At 51.3% G+C, this 27,119-nt stretch overlaps 2 pseudogenes; both read left to right on the forward strand.

Annotated features, from left to right (window-relative positions):
• LOC119289992 overlaps positions 1-16,628 on the forward strand; it is a 40,234-nt pseudogene extending 23,606 nt beyond the window's left edge.
• A 10,018-nt stretch (positions 16,629-26,646) lies between these two features.
• LOC119290344 lies at positions 26,647-26,784 on the forward strand (annotated as a pseudogene).
• Positions 26,785-27,119: the final 335 nt, after the last annotated feature.

A 27,119-nucleotide genomic window follows, 5' to 3' on the forward strand; every position in this document is an offset into this window, starting at 1 on the left:
GGGCCGGCCTCCTCCTCCCTCCCTCCTTTATATACGGGGGCGGGGGGGGGGCACCCTAGACACACAAGTTGATCATTGAGATCGTTCCTTAGCCGTGTGCGGTGCCCCCCTCCACGATATTACACCTCGGTCATATTGTAGCGGTGCTTAGGCGAAGCCCTGCGACAGGAGAACATCAAGATCGTCACCACGCCGTCGTGCTGACGGAACTCCTCCCCGCACCTTTGCTGGATCGGAGATCGGGGTGCGTCATCGAGCTGTACGTGTGTCAAGAACTCAGAGGTGCCGGAGTAACGGTGCTTGGATCGGTTGGACCGGGAGGACGTACGACTACTTCCTCTACGTTGCGTCAACACTTCCGCTTCGGTCTACGAGGGTACGCAGACAACACTCTCCCCTCTTGTTGTTATGCATCACCATGATCTTGCGTGTGCATAGGAATTTTTTTGAAATTACTATGTTCCCCAACAACGCCGCCGTCTGCTGCGCCGTCAAATAAGGCAGGTGAGCCTGAGGTATCGTCACGGAGGGTATCCCCGAGTCCGGAGGGGCCAGAGAGTTCGGCACCCGCTAGTATCCCGCCGGGAGAACTGAAGAATCTGTTTGAGAGGGCGACCATCTCAGAAGATCACCGTGCGTTGATGCGTGTGGTGATTGGAAGGATTTCGTCCGTCGAGAGCGGATTGCGCAATGCCGCTATGAGCTTGCTGGCGGGGTTTGAGGTACGCGAAAATAACACATCTCTTTGTTTTTTAACAGTTTTGCATATGAGAATGCGCCCTGTATAGATAGTAGCCCCCGAGACTCGGAAGGTTGTCGAAGACGACAGCGTGCCGAGGATCAAAATCGTAAGTAATTAATGTCGTCATTCCTATGCAGGTGGCGGATAGTCTGAGGGATAGCCGGACTAGTGGAGTTGCCGAGTTAATGCGGCAGCTTGACGTGGCGGATGCGGACATCGCGCTTGTTAATCGGCGACTTGACGAGTCGCAAGGTAAATTAGTTCTCCGCAGTCGCTTTATTAAGGAGGTCAAAGCCCTCCTCTTGATAAATTATATGCGGTTGTACAGACGGTGCTGCTGTTGTGGAGAGCCTTCGGGCCGAACTTGCCCAAGTTAAGGAGCAAGCCCGAAGGAGTGACGCGGCTGCCTCGAGGGCGGCCGAGGAGTTGAAAGCCGAAAAGGCTGCACACTGCCTAAGCAGGGAAGAGGTGGCCGAATTGGCTGTGAAAGTGAAAGATGCTGCCGACCGCAATGAGGCTCTTGAAAAGGAGCGTTTATCGGAGCGGGAAGACCTAAGGAAGGACACCGCCGAGGCCAAGGATGCCCGATCTGCAATGCGGGCCATGAAGGAGGAGCTGCGCCAGGCCGGAGATATCGTGGCTGGCAAGCCTTATCTGCTGCGTCGCTGGTTTATGGATCAAAAATATGCTCAATTTGATCGGCTGTGGAGTCCGGAGGATCCTTATATGGACTTAGCGGCAAGTGCGGCTGATGCCGTTAAGCACTTCCGGAGCCAGAAGGATCACGAGACGGAAGAGCTATTTTGGTCTCAATTCCATAGTCCGGATCGCTCACTTCCGTTGACCAACCGGTTGGCCGAATGGGCCGAGATAATAGGTTGTCCGGACTTGCCATGACTGACGGCATGGCTCATGTCTGGCCGGAGAGGCCCAAGGCGACGAGCTACTTTGGCTTACTGCAGCAATTCCTTGGAGCGGTGCCGCATATCAAGGAGATGAAGCGGTTGGCCTGCATCGAGGCCTCGCGGATGGCTCTTGCCCGCGTGAAGGTGCATTGGACGGAGATGGATGCCACCGCTGTTGCCGCCCAGGTCTCGGATGAAAACCGGCTCCCCGCCGAGCACTATTTCGGGGAAGTTATGCATGGCGCTCGTGTAATAGAGTCGCAGTGCTCAAAAAATGTCACATTCAAATGAACGTTTTTAGCTTGTAAAACGATGATTATGCTATGACTGCTTTTTATACTTGTGCGTCCCAAGTAGTAAAACTTCTCCTATGCGGCCGTTTATGTATACATTTGTATAACCTGAAAGATTGCAGTCTTCGGCTTCAGCCCCCACGCACAAGGTGCGGGGGTGTTTGCAAAAATAGCGCGTTTTCACACTTAATCCGACGTCTCGGTCCTATTAAGGAGGTGGTAGCGTAGCAAACGAGGCAATCCGGACTATAATGCTTTATCACTTTCACTTAGCCAGTGGAGTTCGAGGGTGGGGCTACGATATAGCCCCTTTGGGGCACCGCACTTCTCCGAATTCGGGGCGCATGTGTGCCTGACCGGGAAACGGTCCTTCGTCAAAGCGGGGAATTCTAAACATTCCGGTGGTCGATCGAGTGGTTGACCAGTCTCTCGCTACATCATGACAGTTAGTTTTCGGCTTTCTCTACAGAGGTGCTCGCCCAGCCGAACCGGGGCACAATCACAGTAGTTCTCCTGGTGCCGCGTTAGCCGATGATACGGAACGTAAGGCAGCAAAACACAGGAGCCGGGCAAACCCAACATTTGACCAAAGACATGATTCGGAGCTGATGCATATAAGGCCTAACTCGAGACGCCGAACACTCCCGAAGGTGTCCGATCTTTATGGTAATGGGCAGAACAATGCCCTAAGCCCCTCGTGTCCAGGTACGGGCGTAGTCTTCTGACGCGGCCGATGCCAAAACGTCAGGCTCCGCATTGGCTATAGGAAGAAAACCAAGGGAGAATAACAACAAGAGACAGTAAAAAAGGTTTACGCAGGGTCTTAATCTGAAAAGAATCCTCACAACGGGTCCCTACTGCACGTCTGCGCCTGTGTCTCCGTTGCGCCGTTATCCTGGACGGGTATGCACGTTGTTCATCTGTAAAAGGAGAGGAACGCTCAGTTTGAAAACAATTTGTGCGAAAAATGTATGTGCAAAGAAGAAATATAAATAAGTAAAGCGGGGTTTGTATGAATCCGCGGTTGTTTGTGTGCGCAGCCCCCTGTGAAGGGGTGTGCGGCTAGGGAACCCTTAGCCTGCTGAAGCCGGACTCGTCTATCCGAGTCCGGGGTCTTTGAGTGACCCTCGCACTGAAATGATGCCACGCGGACCGGGCATCTTGAGTGTAAGAGACGCGTAATGCGGTATGGCGTTGAAACGGACAAAAGCCTTTCGTCCCAATAATGCTTGATATCCACTTTTAAATGGGGCGATGTGAAAAATTAGCTTTTCGCGCCGAGCATTGTTCGGTGATCCGAACACGACTTCTAGTAATATGGAGCCTGTGCACTTGGCGTAAGGGCCTGGTGTCACTCCTTTGAAGGAAGTGCGGCTGAGTCGAATTTTGGTAGGGTCTATCCCCATCCTACGGATTGTGTTTGAATACAACAGGTTTAAGTCGCTGCCCCCGTCCATGAGGACTTTACTAAATTGTAATCCGTCTATCATGGGATTTAGCATCAGGGGAGTCCGTCCTGCATTTCGAACTCTTCTGGAATAGTCCAGGTGGTCGAAAGTGATTGGTTTTGATATCCAATCTCTGTGGTCTGCTGGGTTGGACCGCGCGAAGCTCTTTTTAGGAAGTGCCGCACTATTTTTCTGTATTATCACATGAAGTGAATTCACTGCTTTGACCCCTTGTGGGAAAGTTTTTTGTTTTCCGGTGCTCTGCTGGCGGGGTTTATCGTCTTCGCTTGACGCGTCGAGCCCCTTGTGTTTGGCGTTTAGTCGGCCGGACTGTTTAAAAACCCAACAATCCTGATGGGTGTGGTTTGCAGGCCTTCCGGGGGTGCTGTGGATTTGACATATCCGACCCAAAATCTTGTTTAAGTTGGACAACTCATCACCGTCATCTTTAAGAGGCGATGTTTTGTTGTTTGGCCGCGAGCTTTTGAATCCGGCGTTGACTACCGTCCTCTTTGGGCTTTTCTCTTTATTCCGGCGCTGCTCTTTTCTGCGCCGCGGTTTTCCGTTTCCATCTCTTATCTCGGATGTACTTGGGTTGCTGGTGCTGCATCTTGCTATCCAGCTATCCTCTCCCACACAGAAGCGGGTCATGAGGCTTGTTAGCGCGGGCATTGTCCTCGGTTTTTCTTGGCCAAGGTGTCTGGCAAGCCATTCGTCTCGGACATTGTGTTTAAAAGCTGCTAAGGCTTCGGCGTCCGGACAGTCGACTATTTGGTTCTTTTTGGCGAGGAACCTGTTCCAGAATTTGCACGCTGACTCTCCGGGCTGTTGAATTATATGACTTAAATCATCTGCATCCGGAGGGCGGACATAGGTCCCTTGAAAATTTGCTCTAAACGCTTCCTCGAGCTCTTCCCAACTTCCCACAGTGTTTTCTGGGAGGCTTTTAAGCCAATGACGGGCTGGCCCTTTGAGCTTGAGAGGTAGGTATTTTATGGCGTGGAGATCATCTCCTCTGGCCATGTGTATATGTAGTATGTAATCTTCTATCCAGACTGCAGGGTCTGTTGTTCCATCGTAGGTCTCTATGTTTATGGGTTTGAATCCTGCTGGGAATTCATGATCCAGAACCTCATCGGTGAAACATAGTGGGTGTGCGGCACCCTGGTATTTGGGTGTGCCACTATCTTCGGACACTTGACGTGTTGCCTTGCTTCCTGGGGCCTTCTTCTTTGGCCCGTAGATGGACCTGGGTGGGCCATCTGTCTTTCCAGGTTCATTATGTGCGGCGCCGCTTTCAGAATTTGGCCTATCATCTGGCCGTCTATCCAACCAGGCAGCCTTTTTATTTCTTGACGGTGGAGGCTCTATGGCCTCTTCGTCGAATTCTGGTAGCAGCTTGCGCTTCGGGTAGCTCTTTGATTGGTGACCATTGCCGTATTTGTCCGTGGTCTTGATTACTTTGGTACATCTCATTCTGAGTGTGTCTTTCGCTGTTTTGAGCTTCCGCTTTTCCTTCTTTAGGCTTCTTGCAGTGTTGACGAGTCTTTTCCGAAGGTTTTTGCTCTCCGGCGGTGTGTCCGGCAGGAGATCGTCCGGACTGTTGTTTTCGCCGGGCCTGGACTGATTATCTGACTCGTCATGTTCGGACGGTTTCCTATCTGCATATTCGTCGTCCACTTGTGAGCCCTGTGTATTACGCGCTCCTTAGGAGCGTTGTTGTTGTCGAGGTGGGACTTAGGGCGGCGTCTGCGCCGCCGTTTTGGTTGTTTATCGGCGGGGTTATCTTCTGCCGCGGCCCGTTGGTCCTCATTATCGCTCTCTTTTGGGGTATCCACCATATATATGTCATGTGACGGGGTGGTCCTCCCATGCCTTATAGGCTCTGTTTCTTGTTCGTCTCCGGCATCGTCGTCTAGTCCGTCGATGTCGTCGGAGTTGTGGTCTAGCATGTCGGTTAGATCATCGACAGTGGCTACAAAGTGGGTGGTGGGTGGGCTCTGAATTTCTTCATCGTCCGTACCCCGACCATCCTGGCCATAGTCCGGCCAGGACTCTCCTGATAACGAGAGATACTTTAGCGAATTTAGGATGTCGCCAAAGGGCGAGTGTTGGAAGATGTCCGCGGCGGTGAATTCCATAACCGGCGCCCAATCTGAATTGATTGGTAGGGGCGTGGGAGGTTCGGAGTCCGGCAGGGAGTCCGGCACCTCGGAATCACGAGTTTTGCGGGGGACAAGATTAATGTTCGGCTCTATCGCCATGGAAGTTGGAGCCCCCAAGATGGCGTCTATCCACCGATCCTTGATCTGGGCGATCGGCTCCGGACTAATGGCCGAAGCGGATTCATGTGCGGCCACCAAGGCACTGTTCGGTGGCAGAGCTAGATCATGCCCATCGTAACAATGCGGCGCTCTCGGCTGCGGCTCGAGTCCGTCGAAGATCAAGTCTCTGTGGACATCGGCCGTGAAGTTTAGGCTTCCGAATCTGACCTGACGGGCAGGGGCGTAGCTTTCGATCTGCTCCAGATGGCCAAGCGAATTAGCCCGCAGTGCGAAGCCGCCGAATACGAAGATCTGTCTTGGGAGAAAAGTCTCACCCTGGACAGCGTTGTTGGTTGAAGACGCCATCGGGCCTATCGGTGACGGCACACAGGAACTCTCAATGAAAGCACCAATGTCGGTGTCAAAACCGGCGGATCTCGGGTAGGGGGTCCCGAACTGTGCGTCTAGGCGGATGGTAACAGGAGACGAGGGACACGATGTTTTTACCCAGGTTCGGGCCCTCTCGATGGAGCTAAAACCCTACGTCCTGCTTGATTAATATTGATGATATGGGCAGTACAAGAGTGGATCTACCGCGAGATCAAGGAGGCTAAACCCTAAAGCTAGCATATGGTATGATTGTTGTAATGTATGTTGTGTCCTACGGACTAAAGCCCTCCGGTTTATATAAACACCGGAGGAGGCTAGGGTTACACAGAGTCGGTTACAATGGTAGGAAATCTACATATCCGTATCGCCAAGCTTGCCTTCCACGCCAAGGAAAGTCCCATCCGGACACGGGACGGAGTCTTCAATCTTGTATCTTCGTAGTCTTGGAGTCCGGCGGACGATGATAGTCCGGCTGTCCGGACACCCCCTAGTCCAGGACTCCCTCACACATGCTACACCCGTCCAGGATACAGCACAATGGAGACACAGGCGCAGACGTGCAGCAGGGACCCGTTGCAAGGATTCTTTTCAGATTAAGACCCTGCGTAAACCTTTCTTACTGTCTCTTGTTGATACACATCCCCCGGTTTCCTACCATAACCGAGGAGGAGGCTGGCGTTTTGGCATCGGCCACGTCAGAATTTCTCGCCCGTACCTGGACACTAGGGGCTTAGGGCATTGTTCTGCCCGTTATCATAAAGACCGAATACCTGAGGGAGTGTTCGGCGTATCGAGTTAGGCCTTATATGCATCAACTCCGAATCATGTCTTTGGTCAAATGTTGGGTTTGCCCGGCTCCTGTGTTTTGCTGCCTTACGTTCCGCTCCATCGGCTAACGCGGCACCAGGAGAACTACTGCGATTGTGCCCCGGTTCGGCCGGGCGAGCACCTCAGTAGAGAAAGCCGAAAACTGACTGCCATGATATAGCGAGAGACTGGTCAACCACTCGATCGACTACTGGAATGTTTAGAATTCCTCCACTTTGATGAAGGACCGCTTCCCGGTCAGGCACACACGTGCCCCGAGTTCGGAGAGCGCGGTGCCTCTAGGGGCTATATAGTAGCCCCACCATCGAGCTCCTATGGCTAAGTGAAAGTGATAAAGCATTATAGTCCGGTTGCCTAGTTTGTTATGCTATCACCTCCTTCAAAGGACCAAGACGTTGGATTAAGTGTGAAAATGCGCTTTTTTTGCAAACACCCCCGCACCATGTGCGTGGGGGCTGAAGCCAAAGACTGCCATCTTTCAGGTTATACATACATATACATTAACGGCCGCACATGAGATATTTCAATACTTGAACGCACAAGTATAAAAAGCCATTACATTATAAATATGGTTTCACAAATCATACATGTCATTTGAACATAATATTTTTCGAGCACTGCGACTCTATTAAACGAGCGCCCTGCAGGACTTCCTCAAAATAGTGCTCGGCGGGTAATCGGCTTTTGTCCGAACCCCGGGATGCAACATCGGTGGCATCCATCTCCGCCCAGTATGTCTTAACACGGGCGAGAGCCATCCGTGCACCCTCTATGCATGCCGACCGCTTCATCGCCTTGATATGCGGCACTGCCCCAAGGAATTGCTGCAATAAGCCAAAATAACTCTTCGGCTTGGGCCTTTCCGGCCACAGATGAGCCACCACATCCGTCATGGCAAATCCGGACAATCTATTCAGCTCAGCCCACTCAGCCAACCGATCGGTCAACGGAAGTGGACGCTCCAGACTATGGAATTGAGACCAAAAAAGCTCTTCCATTTCGTGATCCTTCTAGCTTCGGAAGTGCACGACTGCGTCCACCGCACTCGCCGCCAAATTCAGATAAGGATCCTCCACACCCCACAACTGGCCCAACTGAGCATACTTCGGATCCGTGAACTTCCTACGCAGCAGAAAGGGCTTTCCAGCCGCAATGTCTCCGGTCTGACGCAGTTCCTCCTTTATAGCCCACATTGCAGAACGGGCATCCTTGGCTTCGGCGGTGGCCTTCTTCTGGTCCTCTTGCTCCGCTTGGCGTTCTCTTTCAAGAACCTCATAGCGGTCGGTAGCATCTTTTAGCTTCACGGCCATTCCGGACATCTCCTCCCTGCTTCGGCAGTGAGCTGCCTTTTCGGCTTTTAGCTCCTCCGCTGCCTTCGAGGCAACCGCATCACTTTTTCTGGCTTGCTCCTTGGCTCAAGCAAGCTCTGCCCGAGGGTCTTCCACAGCAGCGGCACCATCTGCATCAAGCATACATTTTGTAAGGAGTGGGCATCAGCTCCCTTACCAGGTGACCGCGGAGAAACCACCTACCTTGTGACTCGTCCAGTCGTTTATTGACCAGCGCGATGTCCGCATCCGCAACGTCGAGTTGCCGCTTCAGCTTGGCAACTCTATCAGTCCGGCTGGCCATAGAACATTCCGCCACCTGCATAGGAAAGGCGACATTTTATAACTGAGATTATGATCCTCGGCACGCTGTCGCTTTCACAACATACCGAGTCTCAGGGGCTACTATCTATACAGGGCGCACTCTATGTGCAAAACTGTCAAAAGGTATGTCATTTTTTGCATACCTCAAACCCCGTCAGTAAACTTCCGACGGCCTCATGCAACCCGCCCTCGGCGGATGAGATCCTTTCAATCACCGTTCTCATTAATGTGCGGTGATCTTCTGAGATAGACGCCCTCTCGAGCAGATCCTGCAGCTCCACCGGCTGTACTCCAGTGGGTGCCGAACTCGCCGGCCCCGCCGGACTCTGGGAGACCCTCCGTGACAACACCTCAGGGTTGTCCGTCCTGCCTGACGGGGCGGCAGATGGAGGCGTTTCGCTCTCCATCATCTCCGGACAAAGGTCCCTCGAGGATGAGCTCTGCTGAGAAGGGTTGAGATCCGAACTACAAGGTAAAAACTTCGGTTATCCTTAGAAATAAAATAGGGATGTCCCTTATTACAAAACTCCCCTTTTTCTACTTACGGCTCACTGGAGGGCTGATTCCTTTGGGGAGACTGTGCGGCCGAGACTCCTCCCGGCACAGGACCTTCCGGTGCAGTTTTCTTTCCCCACTTTGAGGCCTTGGCCTCCAGGTCTTCGGAAGCGGTCCTCTTCTCCCCCTGGAGGGAGGGATTCTTGATTCCCCCCTTGCTGAGAGCCTCCTTACCAGAGGTGGTAGTTTCCCTGTTCCCCCCTTCGCCCTCCTCCGAATGCGCTACCTCCAACATTTTGATTAACACGGGATCCGGCGTGGTCTCAGGGAGGGGGCCGGACACCGTATCAGTTTTGCTTGCGCTATCCACTCCTGTCCAAGGGATAGCTGGTTAAAAGGCAAATCATGATAAATAAATGGACGATATGTCCGGACACAGGGCTACTTACTTGAGTATCCGGGCGATTGCAGCTTAAGCCAGCGTCCTCGGTCAAGTCCTGACACATCTCTTGTGATCCGAAGAACAGGTTGTACATCTCCACGGGTGTCGTACCCATGAAGTGTTGGAGAGCTCGGGGTCCCTCCGGATTGAATTCCCACAGGCGGAGGGGCGACATTTGCAGGGCAGAAGACGCCGAATCCGCATAACCTGCGTCACTACGACCAGATTGATGTCCCTCTCTTGGAGGTCTCGAATCCGGCCCCTCAATAGAGGTACGTCCTTGGACGGCCCCCAGTTAAGCCCTTTGTTGACCCATGACGTCAGCTGTTGTGGAGGGCCCGAGCGAAAGGCGGGCGGCGGCCTCTGCCTGCTGCCCCTGGGAGCGGTGATATAGAACCATCCTGTTGCCACAAGCCGAGCTCCTCCTGAAAAGATCCCTCAAGCCATGGAGCATCGGCCCTCTTGCTTATAACCGCCCCGCCGCACTCTGCCTGAGGCCCCTCAATCATCTTCGGCTCCATGTTGAAGGTTTTGAGCCACAAACCAAAGTGAGGGGTAGTGCGGAGGAAGTCTTCGTAGACGACAATAAATGATGAGATGTGGAGGATGGACTCCGGAGCCAAGTCGTGGAATTCCAGCCCATAGTAAAACATGAGCCCCCTCACGGAGGGATCCATTGGGAAGCCTAAACCCCGACGGAGGTGAGACTCGAACACGACACTCTCGACAGGCTCGGGAGTAGGATGACTTGCCCTTGGGTAGGCAACCTATGCGAAATCTCGCAGGTTAAGTACCTGGCATCTCTCAGCTTTAGCACGTCCTCTTCCGTGATGGAGGAGGGCATCCACCGGCCCTGTAGGTCGGAGCCGGACATTGTCGAAGGTCCGAAGTGCCCGAATCTGGAGCCCTGGGTGTTGGAACTCGGGGCGAGGGGCGGATTCGATTGAGGATTGAAGAAAAGGAATGGGCCTTGGTCTCATTATAAAGAGGGAGAATACCAAGAGCCGTCCCCGTGACCGTTAGGAACTCGCCTTCGATGGAGGGGGTGTGGCAACGGGCACGGTTGGGTTACCCACGTTCGTATTGATGAGAATCCCGGAATAAGGGGAACACGATCTCTGCTTCGACAAGACGTGCCAAGGAAACCGCTTCGCTAAACGTGCTGAGGTGGTATAATAAAAACGATTCAAGTAAAATCTTGGTTGTGGTGTGACGTCACGCCACAAAATACGTCGGCAGATTGAACTTGTGTAAATATTATTCTCTCTACGGTGGTATGTGGAATTTATTTTGCAGAGCCGGACACTATCCTGGTGTTCACAATCTTCTATAAATTATTCGGAGGAGGAACCCGCCTTGCAATGCCGAAGACAATATGCGCGCCGGACTCGTCGTCATTGAAGCCTGGTTCAGGGGCTACTGAGGGAGTCCCGGACTAGGGGGTGTCCGGATAGCCGAACTATCATCATCGTCCGGACTCCAAGACTATGAAGATACAAGATTGAAGACTTCGTCCCGTGTCTGGATGGGACTTTCCTTGGCGTGGAAGGCAAGCTTGGCGATACAGATATGTAGATCTCCTACCATTGTAACCGACTCTGTGTAACCCTAGCCCTCTCCGGTGTCTATATAAACCAGAGGGTTTTAGTCCATAGGACAGAACAACAATCATACGATTGGCTAGCTTCTAGGGTTTAGCCTCCTTGATCTCGTGGTAGATCCACTCTTGTACTACCCATATCATCAATATCAATCAAGCAGGAGTAGGGTTTTACCTCCATCGAGAGGGCCCGAACCTGGGTAAAAACATCGTGCCCCTTGTCTCCTGTTACCATCCGCCTAGACGCACAGTTCGGGACCCCCTACCCAAGATCCGCAGATTTTGACACCGACAGTGTGATTAGCCGGCTTTTCGGGGGTGCCGTGTATCTGGCACGAGCGGTCGAGTATTCGGTCCAAATTGGACGGACCCGGAGTAGTTCTTTTGAATGGCTTTTTCTGCTGACTGGATTTGGAGCCTCTGGATCTGGTGTTGACTGCCGTATCCTCAGTATTATCGCCGTTAATGCGGTGTTTGTGCTTGTTGCGACGCGACCTGCCATTGCGGTCCTTGGTATCCGGACTGCCAGAATTTTTGTTGAGGTTGTTACTGCGGGCTAGCCAGCTGTCTTCTCCCGCGCAGAAGCGGGTCATGAGTGATGTGAGGGCTGCCATGGATTTCGGCTTTTCCTGTCCTAGGTGCCGGGCAAGCCACTCGTCGCGGATGTTATGTTTGAAGGCTGCGAGGGCCTCTGCATCTGGACAGTCGACGATTTGATTTTTCTTGGTTAAGAACCGTGTCCAGAATTGTCTGGCCGATTCGTCTGGCTGCTGAATTATGTGGCTTAGGTCATCAGCGTCTGGTGGTCGCACATATGTGCCCTGGAAGTTATCAAGGAATGCGGCTTCCAGGTCCTCCCAACACCCAATTGATTCTGCTGGCAAGCTGTTAAGCCAATGCCGAGCTGGTCCTTTAAGCTTGAGTGGGAGGTATTTGATGGCATGAAGATCATCACCGCGGGCCATGTGGATACGAAGGAGATAGTCTTCGATCCAAACCGCGGGGTCTGTTGTGCCATCGTAGGATTCAATGTTCACGGGTTTGAACCCTTCGGGGATTTGATGATCCATTACTTCATCTGTGAAGCATAGTGGGTGTGTGGCGCCTCTATATTGGGCTATATAACGACGTAGCTCGAGCGAGCTTTGTTTACTGTGTTCGGCCCGGCCGGAATTGTTGTATCCGGCGCGACGGTTGTCGTCGTGTATCGTGGAACGCCCACGCGATCCGTAGATCGATCTTTATTGTCTTGCCTTATCCTCCAATATGTCTCGCAAGTCCGGCGCATTCACCCGTGGCTTTGTACTTTTCGAGCGATGCCAGGGTACGGCTTTAGAGGAGGGCCTAGAGGCCTCTTTGTCGCGGCCACGAGGTGGCCGGTCGGCCGTATTGTGCACTGGCGATGTAGGTTTATATGCTTCCTCCTCTAATCGGGGCAGCAGCTTGCGTTTGGGGTAGCTTTTGGAGGGGTGTTCGAGTTCGTACTCTTCGGCCGCAAGGACTTCAGTCCATCTGTCAGGTAGCAAATCTTGGTCAGCTCTAAGCTGTTGCTGCTTTTTCTTGAGGCTGCTTGTCGTGGCCATAAGCCTGCATTTAAAACGCTCTTGTTCGACGGGATCCTCAGGCACGACGAATTCGTCGTCGTCGAGGCTTTCCTCGTCTCCGGAGGGAGGCATGTAATTATCGTCCTCTACCTCTTTGTCTGCCGCTCTCTCATGACGGCTGGCTTCTTCATCCTCCTGTGCTGAATCTTGCTGAAGGTGGTTGTCTTCGGCACTGTCCGGGTGTTATTGTCTCCGGTGCCGGAATCTTCATTCTTGCTGTGGCGGGATTTAGAGCGGCGCCGCTGACGCCGGCGCTTAGGCTGTTTCTTGGAGGGGTCTTCCTCCACTGTTCCATCGCCATTCCCATCCTTTGGGATGTCCACCATGTATATGTCGTATGACGAGGTGGCTTTCCAGTGCCCCGTAGGTGCTGGTTCTTGGTCGTCTCCAGCATCGTCATCCATACCATTGATGTCTTCGGAGTCGAAGTCTAGCATGTCGGTTAGGTCGTCGACAGTGGCTACAAAGTGGGTGGTGGGTGGGTTTGAATTTCTTCGTCGTCCGCATCCCAACCGTCCTGGCCATAATCCGGCCAGGGCTCTCCTGATAAAGGGAGATACTTCAGCGAGTTCAGGATCTCGCCAAAGGGCGAGTGCTGAAAGATGTCCGTAGTGGTGAACTCCGTGATCGGCGCCCAATTGGATTCGATTGGAAGGGGCGCGGGAGGTTCGGAGTCCGGCGAGGAGTCCGGCACCTCAGAGTCACGAGCTTCGCAAGGGACAGGGTCGGTATACGGCTCCATCGCCGTAGAGGTAGCAGCCCCCGAGGCGGTGTCTAGCTACCCATCCTCGATCGGCGCAGTCGGCTCTGAGTTAAGGGTCAGAGCGGACTCTCGTGCGGCCTCAAGGGCACTATCCGGCAGCAGAGCTGAATCATGCCCATCGGGACAGTGCGGCGCGCTCGGCTGTGGCTCGAATCCGTCGAAGATCAAGTCTCCGCGGACGTCGTCCGTATAGTTCAAACTTCCGAATCTGACCTGATGGCCAGGGGCGTAGCTTTCGATCTGCTCCAGATGGCCAAGCGAATTGGCCCGCAGTGCAAAGCCACCGAACATGAAGATCTGTCCGGGGAGAAAAGTCTCACCCTGGACCGTGTCGTTGTTGATGATCGAAGGAGCCATCGGGCCTATGAACGACGACACAGAGGAACTCTCAATGAAAGCACCAATGTCGGTGTCAAAACTGGTGGATCTCGGGTAGGGGGTCCTGAACTGTGCGTCTAGGCGGATGGTAACAGGAGACAAGGGACACGATGTTTTTACCCAGGTTCGGGCCCTCTCGATGGAGGTAAAACCCTACTCCTGCTTGATTGATATTGATGACATGGGTAGTACAAGAGTAGATCTACCACGAGATCAAGGAGGCTAAACCCTAGAAGCTAGCCTATGGTATGATTGTTGTTCGTCCAATGGACTAAAACCCTCCGGTTTATATAGACACCGGAGAGGGCTAAGGTTACACAGAGTCGGTTACAATGGTAGGAGATCTACATATCCGTATTGCCAAGCTTGCCTTCCACGCCAAGGAAAAGTCCCATCCGGACACGGGACGAAGTCTTCAATCTTGTATCGTCATAGTCTTGGAGTCCGGCCAATGATGATAGTTCGGCTATTCGGACACCCCCTCGTCCAGGACTCCCTCAGTTTGATTCCACGGGACATTGGCATCCATGGTCATATCCGGGGATTTTCGTTAGGGCATAATTTCCTTCAAACCACAGAGCCTAGGGATTGGGATTTCCTCACATCCTTAACCAACTGTAGCAACCTGGAAGTACTAAACCTTGAACTAAACAACCATGAAGGTGTTGTGCCAGTTTCTATTGCCAACCTATCTACAGAGCTCAATTCGATTGCACTAGGTAGAAATAAAATAACTGGATCCATACCTATAGGGTTAGGGAAGTTTAAAAAACTTACAAGGTTCAGCCTTGCAGATAGCCTTTTCACAGGCACCTTGCTTCTGGATATTGGCCAGATTCCTAGCCTCCAGTATCTCGACCTATCCGATAATAGATTCTATGGGCAGATTCCACAATCTTTAGGCAATATCACACAATTGAGCAACCTCTCTCTGTCTAATAACTTTCTAGATGGCAACATTCCAGCAAGCCTTGGCACTCTCACAAAACTTATATCTCAGGATCTTTCCGCTAACTCCTTGAGGGGGGAAATCCCACAGGAGATACTCATGATTCCCTCTCTTACTGTACTTCTCAACCTCTCCAACAATGCTCTAAGTGGCTCCATTCCAACACAGGTAGGAAAGTTGAACAGCCTTAGTGATATTGACCTATCAATGAACAAGCTCTCAGGTGAAATCCCAGACACTCTCAGCAGTTGCGTCCAAATGAATTTTCTAAATTTTCAAGGAAATCATTTGCACGGGCAAGTACTGAAAGGTTTTTCTTCCTTGAGAGGCCTCGAAAAGTTGGATATTTCTGATAATAACTTAGCAGGACCCATTCCTGAGTTCCTCCAGAGTTTTGAGCTCCTAATGTATCTAAACCTCTCTTTCAACAACCTATCTGGTCCGGTGCCAAATGCAGGGATCTTTCACAATGCTACTGTATTTTTGCTCCCACGCAATAGCATGCTATGCGGAGGTCCCCCATCCTTGCAACTCCCTTCATGCCCATATATAGGTTCTACCAAGGCTGCGCAACATCGGCGTCGGCTCATACTCTTTTGCATGGTTGGAACTTTGATCTTCTTCATGTGCTCTCTAACTGGATGCTACTTAACGAAGACAAGAATCAAAGTGAACAATGATCTTGATCAAGTAGTCGGATTTCACCAAGAGATGCATGAGAGGATATCCTATGCTGAGATAGATGCAGCAACAGAGTCATTCTCACCGACAAGTTTGATTGGTTCTGGAAGTTTTGGCAATGTGTACATTTGAAATCTAAATCTCGATGAGAGTTTATGTACTGTAGCAATCAAGGTTTTCAATCTTGGCAAATGAGGAGCTAATAGAAGCTTCTTGAGAGAGTATGAGTCCCTAAGGAAGATTCGACACCGGAAGCTTGTCAAAGTGATCACTGTGTGTAGCAGTTTGGACCGTAATGGTGATGAGTTCAAGGGATTTGTCTTAGAGTTTATCTGCAACAGAAATTTAGATGAATGGCTGCATCCAAACTCCATGACTAACAGCCGGAAATCTAGAAGGCTAAGTTTGATGGAAAGGCTATCCATTGCTCTTGATGTTGCAGAGGCATTAGAATATCTTCACCATCAAATTGAGCCATCCATAGTTCACTGTGATATCAAACCATGCAACATCCTTCTAGATGATGACTTTGTTGCACATGTCATCGACTTTGGATTAGCAAAGATTATGCATACCGATGAATGCATGCACAGTGGTGGTGGAACTGAAAGAAGCTCACTTGTAATTAAAGTCACAATTGGATACGTCGCACTAGGTGGGCAACATTTTAAATTCATCTAGGAATATTTATCTTTATATTATTTGATTCGATATCAGTTTGGTAGATTTCACTTGGCAAGCTAGATTGAATTGAGAGTGTATCTGTCAAATTTCTGTCTATCAATTACATGGCCAGTAACGTCTATGTTTACATGTTTTCCAGAGTATCGCTCGGGATCTGAACCCTCCACGGATGTTGATGTATATAGCTACGGGGTGTTGCTATTGGAAATATTTACTGGAAGGAGGCCAACTGACAATTTCATGGATGATGTGACAAGCCTGGTCGACTATGTCAGGATGACCTATCCTGATAAGCTACAGGATATATTGGATGACAGTGCAATCTACAGAGGAGACACGCAACGTATCATAGATATATTCTTATGTCCTATGTTTAAGCTGGGCCTAGCTTGCTGTGAGGATTTCCCAAGGCACAGAATGCAGATGAACAACGTCATCAAGGAATTGAACACCATAAAGAAAGCATGCGAGGCTCACATGGCTGTTCGTGAATTCAGAGCAACCGCCTGATCCTGGCAAGCAAAATAGTGATCATACTTACGGCTCTGCTATTGCCAGTCATTACTGATGGCATTGTGGTACACGAAGCCTGTTTGTGGTGGTTCGGAAGTTAGCATTTCCATTTTCCATACATTATGTGGATCATGTATCCCTGTGTTTGTTTCTAGAATATGAAGTATTCATTTTCCATCCATTATGTTTACTTCTCCCAGAAGTTGTATTGTCTTTAGCCTGAAAGGACTACCATTTTGATTCAGAGTGCCACAACTCAGGAAAGCATTTGACGCAATCTGGTTGCTTCTCTGATTTAGACACCCAAAGTATATTATATGGTTCTTTTGATGTGCTGATCTCTTCTTTAAGTTAGTCATATCTTGTTGCTTTGCATTGGTTACCTCATGAATATCGTGAATGCAATTTGTTCCCCTGCCTCACTTAGCTGGTTCTAGTCAATATTATGCAGCCTCTCAGTTACAAAATCATATTTCGACCGCCTGGTTTAAAATTTTATTTTAATGTTGTTCAAATTTATTATTAAATTAATTTTTTGGAAAAATATGTCAGCCAAGCTCATTTTGAGTTATATGTTTTACACTTCAGAGGACCAAGGAAATATTTTCAAGCACATGTGGTAAGCTATCTACAAAATATGAAAAAAATGATTTTCAGATCAGTAGTCCGAAGAAAAAACAGAGCACCTGAGGGAGTCCTGGACTAGGGGGTGTTCGGACAGCCGGACTATCAATGTCCGCCGGACTCCAAGACTACGAAGATACAAGATTGAAGACTCGGGCTCGTGTCCGGAAGGTACTTTACTTGGCGTGGAAGGCAAGCTTGGCTGGCGTGGAAGGCAAGCTTGGCGATACGGATGCGTAGATCTCCTACTATTGTAACCGACTCTGTGTAACCCTAGCCCTCTCCGGTATCTATATAAACCGGAGGGCTTTAGTCCGTAGGACAACATACACAACGTACAATCATACCATAGGCTAGCCTCTAGGGTTTAGCCTCCTTGATCTCGTGGTAGATCTACTCTTGTAAAACCCATATCATCAATATTAATGAAGCAGGACGTAGGGTTTTACCTCCATCGAGAGGGCCCGAACCTGGGTAAAAACATCGTGTCCCTCGTCTCCTGTTACCATCCGCCTAGACGCACAGTTCGGGACCCCCTACCCGAGATCCGCCGGTTTTGACACCGACATTGGTGCTTTCATTGAGAGTTCCTCTGTGTCGTCACCGATAGGCTTGATGGCATCTTCAACCTGCAGCGCTGTCCAGGGTGAGACTTTCCTCCCCGGACAGATCTTCGTATTCGGCGGCTTCGCACTGCGGGCCAATTCACTTGGCCATCTGGAGCAGATCGAAAGCTACGCCCCTGGCTGTCAGGTCAGATTTGGAAGCTTAAACTTCACGATCGATGTCCGAGGATATTTGATCCTCGATGGACTCGAGCCATAGCCAAGCGCGCCGCACTGTGACGATGGGCATGATCTAGCTCTGCCGCCGAACAGTGCTTTGGTGGCCGCACACGGATCCGCTTCGTCCATTAGCCCGGAGCCGATCGCCCAGATCAAGGGCCGGTGGATAGACGCCGCCCTGGGGGCTTCAACATCCACGGCGATGGAGCCGAACACTAATCTTGTCCCCTGCGAAACTTGTGATTCCGAGGCGCCGGACTCCTCTTCGGACTCCGAACCTCCCGCGCCCCTACCAGTCGATCCGGATTGGGCGCCGGTTATGGAATTCACCACCGCGGACATCTTCCAATGGTCCCTTTTGGGCGATATCTTAAATTCACTAAAGCATCTCTCGTTATCAGGAGAGTCCTGGCCGGATTATGGCCAGGATGGTTGGGATGCGGACTACGAAGAAATTCAGAGCGCACCCACCACCCACTTTGTAGCCATTGTCGACGATCTAACCGACATGCTAGACTACGACTCCGAAGACATCGACGCTATGAACGACGATGCCGGAGACGAACAGGAACCAGCGCCCACAGGGCACTGGAAGGCCACCTCGTCATATGACGTATACATGGTGGATACCCCAAAAGATGGGGACGGCGAAGGAACAGCGGAGGCAGATCCCTTAAAGAAACAGCCCAAGCGCCAGCGTCAGCGGTGCCGCTCTAAATCTCGCCACAGCAAGAATGGAAATTCCGGCACAGGAGACAATAATACTCCAGAGAATGCCGAAGACAATACCTCCAGCAAGATTCAGCGCAGGAGGATGCAGAAGCAAGCCCTCATGAGGGGGCGGCAGATGAAGAGGTTGAGGATCATAATTATATACCTCCCTCCGAAGACGAAGCAAGCCTCAACGATGACGAATTCATCGTACCTGAGGATCCCGTCGAACAAGAGTGCTTCAAGCGCAGGCTTATCGCCACAGCAAAAAGCCTGAAAAAGGAAAAACGGAGGCTCAAAACAGCGGAAGATACACTCAGAATGAGATGGAGCAAAATGCTCAAAACCGCAGATAAGTACGGCAATGGCCGCCAACCAAAGAGCTACCCAAAGCGCAAGCTGCTACCAGAATTCGACGAGGAGGCCATAGAGCCCCCACCGTCCAAAAATAAAGAGGCTGCCTGGGTGGATAGACGGCCAGATGATAGGCCAAATTATGACAGCGGCGCCCCACATAAACCAACCAACGAACTTGGAAGGATAGATGGCCCAGCCAGATCCATCTACGGGCCTAAGGAGAAGGCCCCAGGAAGCAAGACAACACGTCAAGTGTCCGATGATAGCGGCACACACAAATACAGGGGCGCTGCACACCCACTATGTTTCACTGACGAGGTGCTGGACCATGAATTCCCAGCAGGATTTAAACCCATAAACATAGAAGCCTATGATGGAACAACAGACCCTGGAGTCTGGATAGAAGATTATATACTACATATACATATGGCCAGAGGAGATGATCTCCACGCCATAAAATACCTACCCCTCAAGCTCAAAGGGCCAGCCCGTCATTGGCTTAAAAGCCTCCCAGAAAATACTGTTGGAAGTTGGGAAGATCTCGAGGATGCGTTTAGAGCAAATTTTCAAGGGACTTATGTCCGCCCTCCGGATGCAGATGACCTAATTCATATAACTCAACAGCCCGGAGAGTCAGCGCGGAAATTCTGGAACAGGTTCCTCACCAAAAAGAACCAAATAGTCGACTGTCCGGACGCCGAAGCCTTAGCAGCTTTCAAACACAATGTCCGAGACGAATGGCTCGCCAGGCACCTCGGTCAAGAGAAACCGAGGACAATGTCCGCACTGACAAACCTCATGACCCGCTTTTGCGCGGGCGAGGATAGCTGGTTAGCACGATGCAGCACCAGCGACCCAAGTACATCAGAGATAAGAGATGGAAACAGAAAATCGCGTCGCAGAAAAGAGCAGCGCCGGAATAAAGAGAAAAGCCCAAAGAGCGCGGCAGTCAACGCAGGATTCAAAAGCTCGCGGCCCAATAATAAAACACAGCCTCTTAAGGATGACAATGACGAATTTTCCAACTTAAACAAAATTTTGGGTCGGATATGTCAAATCCACAGTACCCCCAGAAGGCCTGCAAATCACACCCACAAGGATTGTTGGGTTTTTAAACAGTCTGGCCGACTAAATGCCGGACACAAGGGGCTCGACGCATCAAGCGAAGAAGATAAACCCCACCAGCAGAGCACCGGAAAACAAAAGACTATCCCACAAGGGGTCAAAACAGTAAACTCACTTCGTGTGATAATACGGAAAAATAGTGCGGCACTTTCTAAAAAGAGCTTCGCACGGTCCAACCCAGCAGACCATAGAGATTGGATATCAAAACCAATCACTTTCGACCACCTGGACTATTCCAGAAGCATTCGAAATGCGGGACGGACTCCCCTGATATTGAATCCCATAATGGATGGATTGCAATTTACTAACGTCCTAATGGACGGAGGCAGTGACTTAAACCTGCTATATTCAAACACAATCCGTAGGATGGGGATAGACCCTAACAAAATTCGACATAGCCGCACTTCCTTCAAAGGAGTGACGCCAGGCCATTATGCCAAGTGCACAGGCTCCATATTACTAGAAGTCGTGTTCGGATCGCCGAACAATTCTCGACGCGAAAAATTAATTTTTCATATCGTCTCGTTTGAAAGTGAAGATCAAGCACTCTTGGGACGACAGGCTTTTGTCCACTTCAATGCCATACCGCATTATGCATCTCTTACACTCAAGATGCCCGGACCGCGTGGCGTAATTTTAGTGCAAGGGTCACTTAAAGACCCCGGACTTGGATAGACGAATCCGGCGTCAGTAGGCTAGGGGCTCCCTAGCCGCATACCCCTTTACAGGGGGCTGTGCGCACAAATCACCGCGGGTTTATACAAACCCCGCTTTAATTATTTATATTTCTAATATTTTTCGCACAATTTGTTTTTAAAACTATCGTTCCTCTCTTTTTACAGATGAAAAACGTGCATACCCGTCCAGGATAACGGCGCAACGGAGACACAGGCGCAGACGTGCAGTAGGGACCCGTTGTGAGGATTCTTTTCAGATTAAGACCCTGCGTAGACCATTTTCACTGTCTTTCATTGTTATTCTCCCTTGGTTTCTTCCTATAGCCAAAGTGGAGCCTGACGCTTTGGCATCGGCCGCGTTAGAAGACCATGCCCGTACCTGGACACTAGGGGCTTAGGGCATCGTTCTGCCCATTATTATAAAGACCGAACACCTTAGGGAGTGTTCGGCGTCTCGAGTTAGGCATTATATGCATCAGCTCCGAATCATGTCTTTGGTCAAATGTTGGGTTTGCCCGGCTCCTGTGTTTTGCTGACTTACGTTCCGTATCATCGGCTAACGCGGCACCAGGAGAACTACTGCGATTGTGCTCCAGTTCGGCTGGGCGAGCACCTCAGTAGAGAAAGCCGAAAACTGACTGTCATGATGCAGCGAGAGACTGGTCAGCCCTCGATCGACTATCGGAATGTTTAGAATTCCCCGCTTTGACGAAGGGCCGTTTCCCGGTCAGGCACACGCACTCCGACTTCGGAGAAGGGCGATGCCACCAGGGGCTATATCGTAGCCCCACCCTCGAGCTCCACTAGCTAAGTGAAAGTGATAAAGCATTATAGTCCGGATTGCCTCGTTTGCTATGCTACCACCTCCTTATAATAGGACCGAGACGTCGGATTAAGTGTGAAAACGCGCTATTTTTGCGAACACCCCAGCACCTTGTGCGTGGGGCCTGAAGCCGAAGACTGCATCTTTCAGGTTATACACAAGTATACGTAAACGGCCGAAAAGGAGAAGTTTTACTACTTGGATGCACAAGTATAAAAAGCAGTTATAACATAATCACCAATTTACAAGCTAATGCGTTCATTTGAACGTTACATTCTTCGAGCACTGCGACTCTATTACATGAGCGCCACGCATAACTTCCCCGAAATAGTGCTCGGCAGGGAGCCAGTTTTCATCCGAACCCTGGGCAGCAACAGCGGTGGCGTCCATCTCTGGACAATACGCCTTTACACGGGCAAGAGCCATCCGCGCGCCCTCTATACAGGCCGACCGCTTCATCTCCTTTATATGCGGCACCGCTCCAAGGAATTGTTGTAATAAACCAAAGTAGCTCGTCGCCTTGGACCTCTCTGGCCAGACATGGGCCACGATGTCAGTCATGGCAAGTCCGGATAATCTATTTAGCTCGGCCCATTCGGCCAACCGGTCTGTCAATGGAAGTGGGTGATCCAGACTGTGGAATTGAGACCAATATAGCTCTTCCACCTTGTGATCCTTCTGGCTCCGGAAGTGCTTAACGGCATCGGCCGCACTTGCAGCTAAGTCCATATACGGATCCTCCGGACTCCACAGCCGCTCAAATTGCGCATGCTTTCCATCCATAAATCGGCGACGCAGCAGAAAAGGCTTGCCAGCCACGATCTCTCCGGACTGGCGCAGCTCCTCCTTCATAGCCCGCATTGCAGAGCGGGCATCCTTGGCTTCGGCGGTGGCCTTATTCAGGTCTTCCCGCTCCGATAAGTGCTCCTTTTCAAGAGCCTCATTGCGGTCGGCAGAATCCTTTACTTTCATGGCCAATTCAGCCACCTCGGCCCTGCTTAGGCAGTGCGCAGCCTTTTCGGCTTTCAACTCCTCCGCCGCCCTCGAGGCAGCCGCTTCACTCCTTCGGGCTTGCTCCTTAGCTCGAGCAAGTTCGGCCCGAAGGCCCTCCACAGCAGCAGCACCGTCTGTATAAACAGCATATAATTTATCAGAGGAGGGCTTTGACCCCCCTAATAAAGCAACTGCGGAGAACTCTTTTACCTTGCGACTCGTCAAGTCGCATGTTGACAAGTGCGATGTTCGCATCTGCCAAGTGCAATTTCCGATTTAACTCGGCAATCTCACTAGTCCGGCTAGCCCCCGGACTATCCGCCACCTGCATAGGAACGACGGAATTCATTTCTTTAGATTTCGACCCTCGGTACGCTGTCGTTTCTGACAACCTACCGAGTCTCAGGGGCTACTATCTATACAGGGCGCATTTTTTATATGCAAAACTGTTAAAAGACAAAGGGGTGCGTTATTCTCGCATACCTCAAATCCCGCCAGCAAACTCATGGCGGCATTACGCAATCCGCTCTCAGCGGACGAAATCCTTCCAACCACCATACGCATTAATGCACGGTGATCTTCTGAAATGGACGCCCTCTCAAGCAAATTCTTCAGTTCTCCCGGCCGGACACTAGTAGGCGCCGAACTCTCTGGCCCCTCCGGACTCGGGGATACCCTCCGTGATGACACTTCGGGTTCGCCTGCCTCATCTGGCAGCGCTGCGGATGGAGGCGTATCGCACTCCACCATCTCCGGAAGAAGGTCCCCCGAAGATGAACTCATCTGAGAAGGCTGCAGATCCGAACTGCAATATAAATATTTTGGTTATCTACAGAAGCACAAATGAAGGTATTTCCTTACTAATCAACTCTCTCTTTCATACTCACGGCTCGCTGGAGGGCCGATCCCTTGATGATGATTGTGCGTCCGGATTCTTTCCGGGCGCCGGACCCCCCGGGGAAGATCTCTTCCCACGCTTAGGGGCTTTGGCCTCCGGATCTTCGGAGGCGGTCCTCTTCTCCCCCTGAAGGGAGGGGTTCTTGCTTCCTCCTTCTTCAGTCGCCCCTTTGGGCGAAATATTAGCTCCTCTGTTTTCCCCGTCGCCCCCTTCTGTGGGCGCAACCTCCAACATTCTGACCAGCACGGGCTCTTGTGCAGTCTCTGGGAGGGGGGCCGGACACCTTATCAGCCTTGATCGCGCCACCCATTCCTGTAAAGAACAAAGGGTCAGAAGGAGAACTCTAGAAAGGCATATAAACAGAATGTCCGGACTCTGAGCTATTTACCTGAGTATCCGGGCGATCGCGGCTTAGACCTGCATCCTCGGCTAAATCCGGACACGCCACCCGCGGTCCGAAGAACAACTTGTACATCTCCACGGGTGTCGCACCCATGAAGTGTTGGAGAATCCGAGGTCCCTCCGGGTTGAATTCCCATAGACGGAGAGGACGGCGTTTGCAGGGCAGAAGATGCCTGATTAGCATGACCTGCATCACCTTGATCAGGTCGATCTCCCTCGCTTGGAGATCTCGAATCCGGCCCTGCAGTGAAGGCACGTCTTCGGACGGCCCCCAATTGAGCCCTTGGTTGACCCACAACATCAGTTGGCGTGGAGGTCCCGGGCGGAATAAGGGCGGCGGCTTTTGCTTGCTGCCCCTTGGAGCGGTGATATAGAACCATTCCTGTTGCCACAATCCAAGTTCCTCTTGGAAGGAACCCTCGAGCCACGGGGCATCGACCTTTTTGCTTATGGTCGCCGCGCCGCACTCCGCTTGACGCCCCCCAATCATCTTCGGCTCCACCTTGAAGGTCTTCAGCCATAAGCCGAAGTGGGGAATGACATGGAGGAAGGCTTCGCAGACGATAATGAAGGCGGAGATATGGAGGATGGACTCCGGAGCCAAGTCGTGAAAGTCCAGCCCATAGTACAATAGGAGCCCTCTCACGAAGGGATCCGTCGGGAAGCCTAAACCCCGACGGAGGTGGGATACGAAAACGACGTATTCACCGGACTCGGGGGCTGGCACGGCCTGCCCTTGGGCAGGCAACCTGTGCGAAATCTCGTAGGCCAGGTACTTGGCCTCACGCAGCTTCAATATGTCTTCCTCCGTGACAGAGGAGGGCATCCACCGGCCCTGGAGGTCGGAGCCGGACATGATTAAGGATCCGAAGCGCTCGAATCTGAGGCTCTGGGTGTTGGAACCGGGAGCGGGGAAGAGATTCGATGCGAGATTGAAGAACAATGGCGAGCCTTGGTCCTCTTATAAAGGGGGAAAATACCAAGGGCCGTCTCCGTGAACGTTTGGGATTCCCCTTCGATAGAGGAGGCGTGGCGACGGGAGCGGTTGGGTTACCCACGCACGTATTGATGAGAATCCCGGAATAAGGGGAACACGATCTCTGCTTCGACAAGACGTGCCAAGGAAACCGCTTCGCTAAACATGCTGAGGTGTTATAGTAATTCAAACAAAGGCCTGGTGGCGGTGTGATGTCACGCCGCATGATACGTCAGCAGATTGAACTAAGTGTACATTTTATTCTCTCTACGGTGGAATGTGGAATTTATTTTGCAGAGCCGGACACTATCCTGGTCTTCATTATCTTCTCTAGATTATTCAAGGAAGGAACCCGCCTTGCAATGCCGAACATTATGCACGTCGGACTTATCGTCATTGAAGACTAGTTCAGGGGCTACTGAGGGAGTCCTATACTAGGGGGTGTTCGGACAGCCGGACTATCAATGTCCGCCGGACTCCAAGACTACGAAGATACAAGATTGAAGACTCCGGCTCGTGTCCGGAAGGTACTTTACTTGGCGTGGAAGGCAAGCTTGGCGATACGGATGCGTAGATCTCCTACTATTGTAACCGACTCTGTGTAACCCTAGCCCTCTCCGGTATCTATATAAACCGGAGGGCTTTAGTCCGTAGGACAACATACACAACGTACAATCATACCATAGGCTAGCCTCTAGGGTTTAGCCTCCATGATCTCGTGGTAGATCTACTCTTGTACTACCCATATCATCAATATTAATCAAGCAGGACGTAGGGTTTTACCTCCATCGAGAGGGCCCGAACCTGGGTAAAAACATCGTGTCCCTCGTCTCCTGTTACCATCCGCCTAGACGCACAGTTCGGGACCCCCTACCCGAGATCCGCCGGTTTTTGACACCGACAGCACCTATCTCCACCGGAACCTTGAATGGCCTTTGGTCTGTTGTTTCTATTGCAGGCAGGAAGCATAGGAGTAAGACAGTCTAATCTGTTGAAATATATTGCCCGCCTCCCTCCATCAGTTCGGACTTTTGGATGAGTTGGCTGGAGCATGCATTCAATATGGTAGTCAGAGCTTTCTTATTCCTCTACATCTAGCTCTCTATCAGATCAACCCTAGCCGCCATCAAACAAGCCTCTCCAGACAAAAACCAAGCTGCAACCATGTCCTCCTCCAGCTCGACTTCCTTCTCTGGCCTAAACAACAACACTTCTGAACCTCTAAGCCGCACCAACTACATCCTATGGCGTGCCCAGGCTCGCTATCAGATCATGGGGGCTGGCCTATATGGATACCTCGATGAAACAACCCCCGAGCCCTCCAAAACAATCACAGCAAAAAACTCCGAAGGTAAGGAACAGATTGTTCCAAATCCTGCCTACACCCCTTGGTTGATCCAAGACCAGCAGATTGTAGCCTATCTGCTGAGAAACATTTCCAAAGAAATCCTTGTGCAAGTCGCCTCGATGGAGACAACCCGTGCGATCTGGACAGCACTCTCCACCATATTTGCCTCCCAATCCAAATCCCGCGCAAACAACCTCAGAATCTCCCTGACCAATGCCCACAAAGGTTCCCAATCTGCTGCTGATTATTTTGGCTACATGAGATCGCTCTTAGATGAACTTGCAGCTGCAGGGAGAGGCATCGGAGAAGAAGAGTTGCTTTCCTTCATCATTGCAGGGCTGGATATGGACTATCAGCCCATCATATCCGCCCTCGACGTCGCACCGACCCGGTCTCCATCGACGAGCTATTTGCCATGGTGGCGAACTTCGACCAGCGAGTCGAGCTCTTCCACGGCTCTGGAGCAGGAGGCTTCAAGTCCTCGACCAACATGGCTGCGAGGAATCATGGTGGCGGCGGCAAGGGCAATAACCGTGGCTCGCCCAAACCCACCAATGGTGGTGGTGGCGGGTATCACGGTGGTGGCAGCAACAGCAATGGCGGTGGCGGCAACGCCAACAACAACTATAACAATGGCGGCGGCGGTTCCTTCTACAACAACAACAACAACCACGGACGTCCCTTGTACAACAACAATCAGGGGCGTCAGCGTGGATACAGTGGTGGCTACGATGGTAACTATAACGGCGGTAACAATTTTCAAGGTTAT

Source organism: Triticum dicoccoides, chromosome 4A (assembly GCF_002162155.2).
Source record: "Triticum dicoccoides isolate Atlit2015 ecotype Zavitan chromosome 4A, WEW_v2.0, whole genome shotgun sequence".
Taxonomy (NCBI): Eukaryota; Viridiplantae; Streptophyta; class Magnoliopsida; order Poales; family Poaceae; genus Triticum; species Triticum dicoccoides.